The sequence below is a fragment of the Ischnura elegans genome, chromosome 9, assembly GCF_921293095.1.
Source record: "Ischnura elegans chromosome 9, ioIscEleg1.1, whole genome shotgun sequence".
NCBI lineage: Eukaryota > Metazoa > Arthropoda > Insecta > Odonata > Coenagrionidae > Ischnura > Ischnura elegans.
Genome location: NC_060254.1, coordinates 100978519 through 100989573, shown reverse-complemented (window position 1 = coordinate 100989573; position 11055 = coordinate 100978519). Strand labels below are relative to the sequence as shown.

The window sequence follows — 11055 nt, the reverse complement described above, 5'->3', positions numbered from 1 at the left end:
ATAACTAATCCAACACAAATGCAATGAAAAAAATATTGTTGACAAATAACAGTAACACTCGCAATCAATGGTAGCCCATGACTAGCCGGCATTTTTCCTGGAAAGGGAGTCTCAGGGAACATACAACCTACCTGAAGAATGATTGAGGCTTTCCCAGCGTATAGAATCATGAAATTCCCAAGTAACCTTCCAGGATACCACATACCTTGAGTTTCACTGAATTTAGTGCACTCCCAGCTCATTGATACCCTCTAGTGTTATCTAAGCAGTAAAATTAAACAGATTGAAGGTAACAGGTTGATGAGGATTTGAAAAGAGAAAATTGAAGTTCATAATTGCATTATGATTTATTCATGGTCAAAACACTTTCAAAATAAACATACTCCATTCTTGTAGCACTCTGGTACATTCAATTGATATTTCCCAGACAAAAAATTTGAATCACTCAAACAATTTAGCTTAACTTCCCGGACAAACACTTAAAAATAATCATCCTGGCCCAGTGCAAATCGATTCAGGCAGAGAGGTTACCTTCATAGTCTCCGATGTTATTTAACATGTGTCAAACTTCCGGACAAAGTAAGTAATAAGCATTTTTTTAGTTTTGTCCAAAATAATTTTTGGCCCAAGATATATTCCTCCGAACATGGACCCATGGGTGCTACTTTTCACATTAGATTTCGGACAAAATACTAAAATGCTCATATCTAAGCAAGAGTTCAAGATATTTTGCTAATTTCAGTTTTATTTGAAAGATAATAATTTTCTAACGATACCTTGGGACAAAAAAAGCAGTAACACACCAACATCTGAAGAAGATGCAACGAGAACACATTGCAGAAGAGTAGGGACGGATAGAAGCTGCACGTTAAGTGCTTCACTTTGATTTTGCTGAGACCTGGTCAGTGATTCTACCACAAGAAGTTCAAGGATATCACTGGAGTAATGACCAAGTTTAAATTTTTACAGGAGTGACATATTTTCAGAACAAGGCCACAAGTGTAGCAGTTATAAGTGATGGCAGAGGACATGAATCAGCACATGCATTGTTGGCAATTAACAAAATTCTTCAACCACTGCAATCACAGGTAGAAAATATCATAATTATTTCCGATGGTGCCGCTAGTCACTTCAAAAACCTTACCAACTATTTGAACTGGCAATGTTTAGGGATTAGAATTTTTGAGAAAAAATGTTTTTATGAAAAAATTTCGGCAAGAGAATGTGGACACAAATTTTCAATTTAAATTTAATCACAAAATTATTACCTTTAAAAAAAACAGAAATAAGTATATTATCTTGAACCGTTCCTGAGCATTTTAGTATTTTGTCCAAAATCACAAGTGAAAAATAGCACCCGCAGGTTCATGTTGGGTGGAATGTATCTCGGGCCACAAATGTTTTTGGACAAAACAAAAAATGCTTACCACTTACTTTGTCTTGAAGTTCGACGTATGTTAAATTCAATAACATACAAGGTATGAAGGCAAGATTTTTTCTTAGGCTGCCTGAATGGATATGGACTACTCCTACTACATTCTAATTCAAAAAGTTAAAAACAAAGTGCATGTACATGATGCAAGAATGCTAATAATTGTAGCAAAGCAATATAAAATTAATTGAACATTAACTTATTATTTGTCCTTTCTGAAGCACTCTGGTTCAACCATTTTGATATTTCTCGGACAAACAACTTGCCCTCGTGAAGTCCCTTCCTCCGGGCAGAAACTGTAAAGATAAAGGAAATGCTATCATTACTCCCTGGTGTATATAGGAAAAATGCTTGAAAATTATATTAAACTCCTGAAGCATTTAATTTAGGAATAGGTTCCTCTATTCAGTTTAGGGTATTTGGTTTTCCCCAGAGAAATAAGTCAAAAGATGAAGTTATTACTCCATGGGGTAATACAAATTACCTAAAATTTCGTTGCATTCCAAATACCTTAATAACAAACCTCCCTTATCATCACATTTACTGATGTACCACAAAACTGCATCAGGAGTTTTATACGGGAGAAAATTTAAAAAAATGAAATTGGCACTTCTTCAAGTCTTCACAAGATTGGGTGACCTAGCTTTGACTTTCACGAAAATGTAGTAAACCCCCAAAATTCTCTCTTGCCTCACGAATTCCATTCATTAAAATTATACTTTTGCTGGCTTCCCTTGGTCTATGTTGTGTTGATGTTAGGTTGACTATTATATCCGTAGCGATAAACAATGAATAAAACGAGACAGCAACACGTCACTAGTACATTAACTGCATTATCAATATGCCTAAAATTTCTACAGCAGAACCACTTTCCAAGCTTAAAATTTGTATGCATGCATCGATTAAATCATTGAATGCCAGCACTTACCTGAAACAACAGCCGTGGGTTCTAGAGTTGACACGGGAGCTTGTAGCACAGATGACCTGAGAATCTATTAAGGCTCACTAAATATCGCAGAATGGTAGGAAATAATACAGTATTTCACTGTCGCAGCCGTAGTTTAACAACAACGAAGAGTCCAAAATCACAACGAAGCCGGGGTCAAAATCGTGAGAATAGTCCAAACCAAATGAAGCAGGGGGGCAAAACCGAGAGAAAAAGAATCCAACACGGCGAGGGGTCAAAGCAATCTATAAAGCGAACCAGAAAATATGAAGAAGAACTCTATCTACCTTCTCAGCACTTCTCATAACGAGGTATCAGGAAAGTGAGTTTTAGCAAGTTCGACGATACGTATTCCATCGTTCTTTTGTTTTCCGGGCGGGTCTGTATACAAGACGTTTGAATGCAACTGTAATACAGTTGTACTACAAAAATCGGTACAATTTGTAAAGGTACAAAAGATTTACCATTTGTATACAAATGGTTGTGCTGTCTGGGAGAAGTTAAAGATGGTTACATTTTATTGTGCCGTTCATAAAATTATCCTGCAGATCAGATTCATGCATAGTGTGTGGTGTATTTTGTGTTCTATTTTGAGATATGTAGTTAGAAATTAATTTATTAGTGTTAAGAAACTGCAGTGGCAGTTTTGCCTTCCCAAATATTTTCATGACACTACTTCCTTCATTTTTGCAATCTAATTTACTCATCTAGGAATTCACAATCAAAATAGTATATGAAATGATAATATGGATAGCAATCAGCGTTACCAATGCTCTTCGCAGATGAGGCAGTATTTATTCAATTATTCAAACTGTTTTATAACATCCATTGATTGAGTCTTTTCGATCATGATTCCTTTCGAGTCTTTTCGATCATGATTCCTTTTGAGTGTTTTCAATCATGACTCCTTGGAGTCTTTTCGATGTTGATTCCTTTGAGTCTTTTCGATCATAATGATTGAATCAATTGATTGAATCACTAATGTGACTCGAGTCAAAATGATTGAATCACTAAAATGATCGACTTTGCCCATCACTACCTCAGAGTAAGGATTGGGGTAGAGGGCGCTTTCAGGCTGCGCAGTAGCAGATTCTTGTAGTCAACATGGTTACCACGTGATCGTGGGAAGTAGTGCGGGAATCCCTTGTGGGAAGAATTGTGGGAAGTGTGGGATGTATATGCTGTATATGCGGGATCTTGACTACGTGCGCAGTAGCCAAAGCGCACTCTCCCCCATCCTTACTCTGAGATCACTACTACTGCATCCATAGAGTTTACATTACTATTTATGACTGCATCACTGCGTCGTAGTTGAAAAAACAACAGACGTACGTTTTACAGAACAAAAGAATAATCCACTGCTCTCCCAGCAGAAACAAACACCAGTCATTCGATTTTGGACACACTCCTCCTGCCTTGCCTCCACTGTAGCTGAGGCCACTGTCAATACCGCCAGGGATGCGAGAAGCCTAGCGCCACGAAGGCGCTACAGAGAGAGGCTCAGGAACATCACTGACTTCCTCTCGCGTGAGAGACTGATGAGATTGTGTGGCTCGCCATCTAATAAACGTGGTCCGACTTTACTTTCATTTAATTCACTGAAGCGAGGTTATTTACCGTCCTTACGACAATGAGAAAAAACCAGTGATTGGTTAACCGGTTATTTTGAAGGAGTAATTGATTTTAAAACATGATGATAAAAACTGGTTATATTCAGGTTATATAACCTGAAGTATATTTTATTGCCTGTTTTATTTATTTATTATATTTTATTTATTTACCTCGCCTTTGGAGCGAGGCTTTGAGCGCTGATACGACGCAGGCTACTAGCAGGAAGCAGAGTGCTCTGCTAGCAGGGAGTGCTTGGCTTAAATAAGGATTATTAATACCCTATCAAACGAAGGAAACTTTCCGACCTTAGGCAGTTTTAATCGGTGATTATTAAGACATGTTTCCCTGAGCTCTGTGCCTCATACATGCATTGGTAATCTGAAAAGATGTAAAACTGCTATCTACCCATATAGAAACTAGAAACCCTGTGACGTCACGTGGAGTGGCATCGCATGGGCGCCAAGCTGGCCGTTTTCAAATGCGGTTAAAATTGACCATTGCCACTCGTCTAAACCGGTATTTCTAAAACGAAATAATTTGTATATTATGAATACACTAATGGTGGGTGACGAATCGCAATCAATGCCTTCCGTTTCTTTCAATGAAGGAAACTACCCTATTATATGTCAAAACTAGACAATAGTTTACATTTTTATTTCTCTGAGGCTTTGGGGGGGATCTATCCCCCTCATCCCTCCCATAGTTGCGCCACTGCACTGTTGCGCTGTTCGAGTCTCTCTTTCTCCTCCTTCTGTTCCAGCGCACAGTGGGCTAGAATCGAAAAAAGCTGGCCAAAACCTCAAAATCAATTTTTTTGAGCTAGGAAATTGAAACTTCGCATACACATTCTCAAATAAATTGTGCATAACTTCCCAGATTATTTTGGTCCTGTGTTTACACTTTAACAATATATGTGAGGTCAAAGTTGAGCAAATTTAGCGAAAAACGACCACCCTCGATTTTTTCTGAAAATTGCCGACTTTATCCTCGTGCAGTGGTTTGATAAATAGATTTATCGACAAAACTGTTATACCATCTTAATTGACACTTCTTATTCTTTCATTTGAAGGGTTTTTAAAGATTTTGTTTCATCAATAATCATAGATACATAACAAAATGGCGGAGCCTGTTTTCAACCCATTTTTTCACATAAACGTAGAAAAAAAGTAGACATTGTCACCGGCTTACACTAAGTAACTTATATCATGTCGTTCTTTGAAGCTTCTACATTGTGAATCTAAAGTCAAACCTTGCACCAATTTGCAACCCCGAATTTTAAATAGTTTTTTCGAACGCACGGACGACACCGGTTCTGGCCGGCGGCGGCGGAGAGTACGGCGACGCGGCAAGCGGGTGGATGCAATATGGTCTCATTCACTTTTATGTGTGGATAACAGATATATTAGTGACAGAAAATAATCACCAGAAAGTAAAATTTATAAATATTGCTACGAATGACTCTCATTATGCAATCGCTGGGCACTGCAAGAGGTGCACTGAAAGGTTTCCTTCTTTGAGTGCATTCCATGGGGAATGGACTTAAATCGCGTGCTTTACTAACTAATAAACTTTTTAACAATAACAGATAATATATTCCTTAAACGTGATGGAAAATGGCTCAATACAGTACTTGATTTTGCCGAAATTTGCCAAATCAAGTACTGTCTTGGTGCTTGAAGAGTTCATTATTCTTATCCAGTAAGGTTATTTAATTTATATTCTTGATTTAAAGCAATTAATAACTATTCCTTATGCAGCACAATTTACATGTTGCTCTAGTTTAGCCAGTGCAGATGGACGTCAATTCATGTTTTTAGGGTTGTATGAAGAGAACGACTAGGAGGAAAACGAATGCAAAAGGAAGATACAGTGACCATCCTCGGAGGCAAGAACTCTTGCCAAGTGGATAAAATGCAACCCCGAGTATTATGTTATGTCAGATTAAGAGGCCCTCTCACTAAGTAATTGTGTCCATGCAGCTCACAAAATTTCGGTGCAAGGGTCTTCGAAAATCTGAAATGCCAGGGATATAATATTAACCCCAGCGATGAGAGAGTGACGCAAGTATATGATTTCATTTACCCGAGTGAAATTATTGTAGCAGAGGTTATATAAGAAGTTTCCAAAAATGGTTCTGCATCTTACTGCGAATCGAATCTTAACGTACATTTCCACAGTTCCAAGTTTCGCGTCGCATATAAAGTGCACTTAAATTTGCAAACACGGCTTTGACAGCAGTTAGGACATGCGCAATATAATCACACGTGGGAACGAGGGCCTATGTCTCATGAATTATTGCTCGTGAGCACCTTTGTGCCTTCTTGTTTAGGTAAAAAATGCTGTTCCTTAGGCCAAGCATGAAACAGGCACAAGTATTCAAAAGTCATCACAATTATTCTAGATTTCCTCTCCAAATAATTTAATTTTCTCTCTCTCACACTGACGCTTTAAATACAATTATGGTATGCCACCAACCGTACATAAGGTCTTCATTCAAGGAGCTGACATTGCAAAAGAGTCCATTCTTAATTGCGACAACTGACAGGGGAAGCGATATAGGCACGGTATAAGGACGTGAGAAAGTTCCGTGAACGGTTGACTAGAAAAATGGCACGAGTGGCCACAAATAGGGATTTATTCCGAAGACAACTACTAATATCATAACTGATAATGACAAAAATTACGCCAATCAAACTGGAGGAAACACACAGCTTGCCGAAAAATGTAATGGATCTGTTTATGAAAAAGGAAAACAATGCTTTAGCTCAGACAGTGAAAGTGATAAAAACTCGTCAGATAGTGAATGAAAAACAGTAACCTTTTATTGCTGACAGTGATAATTGCAGTATATCAGTTGGGAAAAGTGTAAATTTTGCTGCTTTTGTTTATGTTATGTTTGTATGGTAAAATATTTCTGAAAAATAATCATTTTGTCAGCAGCGCAGTTTAATAAGAATAATGACGTTGATATATAGGTAAGAGATTTAAATCAATACTTTAAATTGAGCATAAGGCATACATTAAAATAAACTGTATTTCTTAGGAAGAATACATTATTTGATGTGAGTAATATGCCTTCCGAAACTTTTAAAGCTAGCAGGAGTTCAAACTTCAAACCAAAAACAAGTTCGAAGGGCTCGGCACTACAACAATACTGTAAAACGACCGTGGTCAGAAGGCCTTTAAATATGTATGGAGGGTTAGGAAGTGGAGGCTATGGGTCATCGAAGGCTCTTGCCTAGAAATAGAGCTTGTTTGTTAATGAAAGAGTCCGTTTCCCCACTTAAAGCACGCGATTTAAGTCCATTCCCCATGGAATGCACTCAAAGAAGGAAACCTTTCAGTGCACCTCTTGCAGTGCCCAGCGATTGCATAATGAGAGTCATTCGTAGCAATATTTATAAATTTTACTTTCTGGTGATTATTTTCTGTCACTAATATATCTGTTATCCACACATAAAAGTGAATGAGACCATATTGCATCCACCCGCTTGCCGCGTCGCCGTACTCTCCGCCGCCGCCGGCCAGAACCGGTGTCGTCCGTGCGTTCGAAAAAACTATTTAAAATTCGGGGTTGCAAATTGGTGCAAGGTTTGACTTTAGATTCACAATGTAGAAGCTTCAAAGAACGACATGATATAAGTTACTTAGTGTAAGCCGGTGACAATGTCTACTTTTTTTCTACGTTTATGTGAAAAAATGGGTTGAAAACAGGCTCCGCCATTTTGTTATGTATCTATGATTATTGATGAAACAAAATCTTTAAAAACCCTTCAAATGAAAGAATAAGAAGTGTCAATTAAGATGGTATAACAGTTTTGTCGATAAATCTATTTATCAAACCACTGCACGAGGATAAAGTCGGCAATTTTCAGAAAAAATCGAGGGTGGTCGTTTTTCGCTAAATTTGCTCAACTTTGACCTCACATATATTGTTAAAGTGTAAACACAGGACCAAAATAATCTGGGAAGTTATGCACAATTTATTTGAGAATGTGTATGCGAAGTTTCAATTTCCTAGCTCAAAAAAATTGATTTTGAGGTTTTGGCCAGCTTTTTTCGATTCTAGCCCACTGTGCAGCGCTTCCATTCCTTCCCTCCTCCGCAGATCCCAAGCGAAACCCGATACCCCCGCAGCTGTGTTTGTGGGCAGTTGACACCCCAATTAGGTCACCGTGAAAAAATATTAGATTACAACTTAAAGATACCGCTACACATCTCACTTTTCTGAGTCTTTGATAAAGGGGTATCATGCATCGTGGAACTCGGTGCCGCGGAAGGGAAGTAAGGAAGGAGGCGATACCTGATAGGACAGATGCGCACGCAGCTATTATTTAGCGTATTTTTCCTCACATATATCGCAAAATCCTACATATCCTACATAGGTTCAATGATTGCTGGTTTGGTTAGCAAGAGAGTTTTATGTTATTTACAGCGTTAATATGAAACAAATTGACAAAATAAGTGCGCAGAAAAGAAATGAGAAGAAGAAAAATCTCTTAGATGTGCATTATATCACAAAAAATTGACTGCTTGGTTGAACAAGAACATTACAAATATGCACTCGACATCACTACACAGTGATGGTTTAGATGCAGATTCAGGTACGTTGTAAGATTTGTTTTTCCATTTCAAGAGTGCTAAAAAATACCTAAAATGAAATAAAAGAGCGTTTTCAAAACATTGGCAATCTCATTAGGGTTAATACGTACTATTTGGTGAACTTTTAAGTCGTAACTAGTCCATATATGTTAAGTTTGTAACGTGTCAGTGTGCCTGCGTTGAAGGTAAATCAAAATTGTGCAAGAAAAAATTTAAATAAAACGTTATAAAGGCAACACATGGTAAAAACCGTTTGCAAATAACGTTCAAAATAAGAAAAGCAAGAAAAAAATTGCAAGCCGTCATCAGAGCTTCGAACTCTTCGGTGACCTCTGTATTGAATATAAAGGACATCCTTCTAGTTCACCCACGAGTGGAAACATTGAATGAATGAATGAGTGAATTTGTCATCTATACAGGTAAAAATTTATGGAATTAAATATGTTAAAAGCAATTCTCTTAAGGTGTTGAGTCGCAATAAAGCTTTTTTTTCATCGTATGCGTTCACCACGCTCAGTGTTACATCGAAAGTCGGGAATCGATTTGAAAGAAACGGAATTGGAAGAGGAATCGAAAAAAAGTGGAATCGACTCGTAAGTATCTAGTTTTTTCCTACCGAAGGAGAGGCATGCGTGTGCATCCGAATCTCTCTTGCCTGTGGCCCTTGGTCCTTCTAATTGGGTGGGCGGGAAGAGGGCGGGTTCCGTGTTTGCGTGCTAAGTAAATCCATTTTTGTGACCATTATCAGTGGAATTTCAATCATTTAACGAATGGTTCGTAACAATAAACACCTTCTTATACAGTGGCGTAACTATGGGGGAGGATGAGGGGATGTATTCTCTCAACCCCCCAAACCCACTCCCACTTTGACGAAAACATTGGCTAGGTATCTCATAAGGGTGAATGCGTACTATTTGGCGAAAAGTCGTACCTAGTCCATTGAGTTGAGTTTATGGCGTGCCAGTCTGTCTGTGTGGAACGTAAACTACGTGGTCTCCTGCCTCGTCCCCGCGATAGCGAGTGTCGAGAGCGGCAAGAAGTGAATAGAGAGGTTTCCTATAATTTTTTAATTGCCCAAATCGAAAGATTATTACTCCTGGAGTACGCATTTCACGCTTGTAGATTTTTAAATGACGATATCTATTTTTCGCAAATAAATGAAAAGTGAAAACTTTCAAGCGCGCGAAAATGCGACGGCTAAGTATGAATGCTGGGAAAACCCCGTGAGACGTCATTCTGGTTCCCGCTACCGCCGTGTGAGGTGACCTTTGGGCTTGGGTATGTGCGCCGCTGCTACTCAGGCTGCTAGCAGATAGCAGAGTACCCTGCTAGCAGGTAGCGCTTGGCTTAAATAAAGATTATTAATACCTTATCAAACGAAGGAAACTTTCCGACCATAGGCAGTTTTAATAGGTGATTATTAAGAGATGTTTGCCTGAGCTCTGTGCCTCATGCATGCATTGGTAATCTGAAAAGATTTAAAACTGCTATCTACCCATATAGAAACTAGAAACCCTGTGACGTCACGTGGAGTGGCATCGCATGGGCGCCAAGCTGGCCGTTTTCAAATGCGGTTAAAATTGACCATTGCCACTCGTCTAAACTGGGATTTCTAAAACCAAAGAATTTGCATATAATGAATACACTAATCGTAATCAATGGCTTTCGTTTTCTTTGATGAAGGAAACTACCATATTCGTGGATTGGAGTGTCCGCTCTAATTGGAAGCGCAAAAACGTACCAAAAACAGCCTGCCCACAAAACGGAAGGCAAACAGTGGCAATCCACAATAATTCCTATCTCCCCACTGCAGTGGTTCTCTGCAAAACTCTGGCGAAGGAGAGCCAGGCCCTGGCATGCAACAATAATCCCATGTCCCCCAAACTCCCTTTGATCATTTCTCGCCATTGACCTGTGATTCTCGCCAGGGGCGGATCCAGGATTTCTTTCTGGGGGGGGAGGGGGCACCAGTCGGGCCGTATCCATAATTTTTTCTGGGGGGCCACAAGGATACCGCGATCGTTTAATCGCGAAAAATAGGTATCGTCATTCAAAAATCTAAGAGCGTGAAATGCGTACTCCAGGAGTAATAATCTTTCGATTTGGGCAATTAAAAAATAATAGGAAAAGAAAATTAGTGGGTGGAGTCGAAGAGGTACGGTGGCAATGAATGCGAACAAATTTCTTTCCCGAAGGGAAATTTGTGCTCGCAAAGTGTCTATCACGTTATGATGGTGAAAAGTGCCCCCAGATATTTTGAAAAATAAAAAACTATGCAATCTAAGTGCATCAAAAATCATGTCTCTCCCCAAAGTTTCAGGCCATAAAGATGGAAAATAACCCCAAAAAAATTGATACACGATTTTTAGTTTTTTTTGGCCATATCTCCTGTTTTTATTTTTGTAAAATCTTTTTCTTGATTGTGAAATGTATATACTATTACGTTTTACCATCCTGATTTTTT

The 11055-nt window shown here is 38.7% G+C and overlaps 1 long non-coding RNA gene across 1 annotated transcript; it reads right to left on the bottom strand.

Annotated features, from left to right (window-relative positions):
• Window positions 1-334: 334 nt before the first annotated feature.
• Window positions 335-2567, bottom strand: LOC124165628. Its single transcript, XR_006866271.1, has 2 exons — window positions 2361-2567; window positions 335-1728 (listed from the first exon to the last, which is right to left on the bottom strand). It is a non-coding gene; the product is annotated as an uncharacterized LOC124165628 (long non-coding RNA).
• Window positions 2568-11055: the final 8488 nt, after the last annotated feature.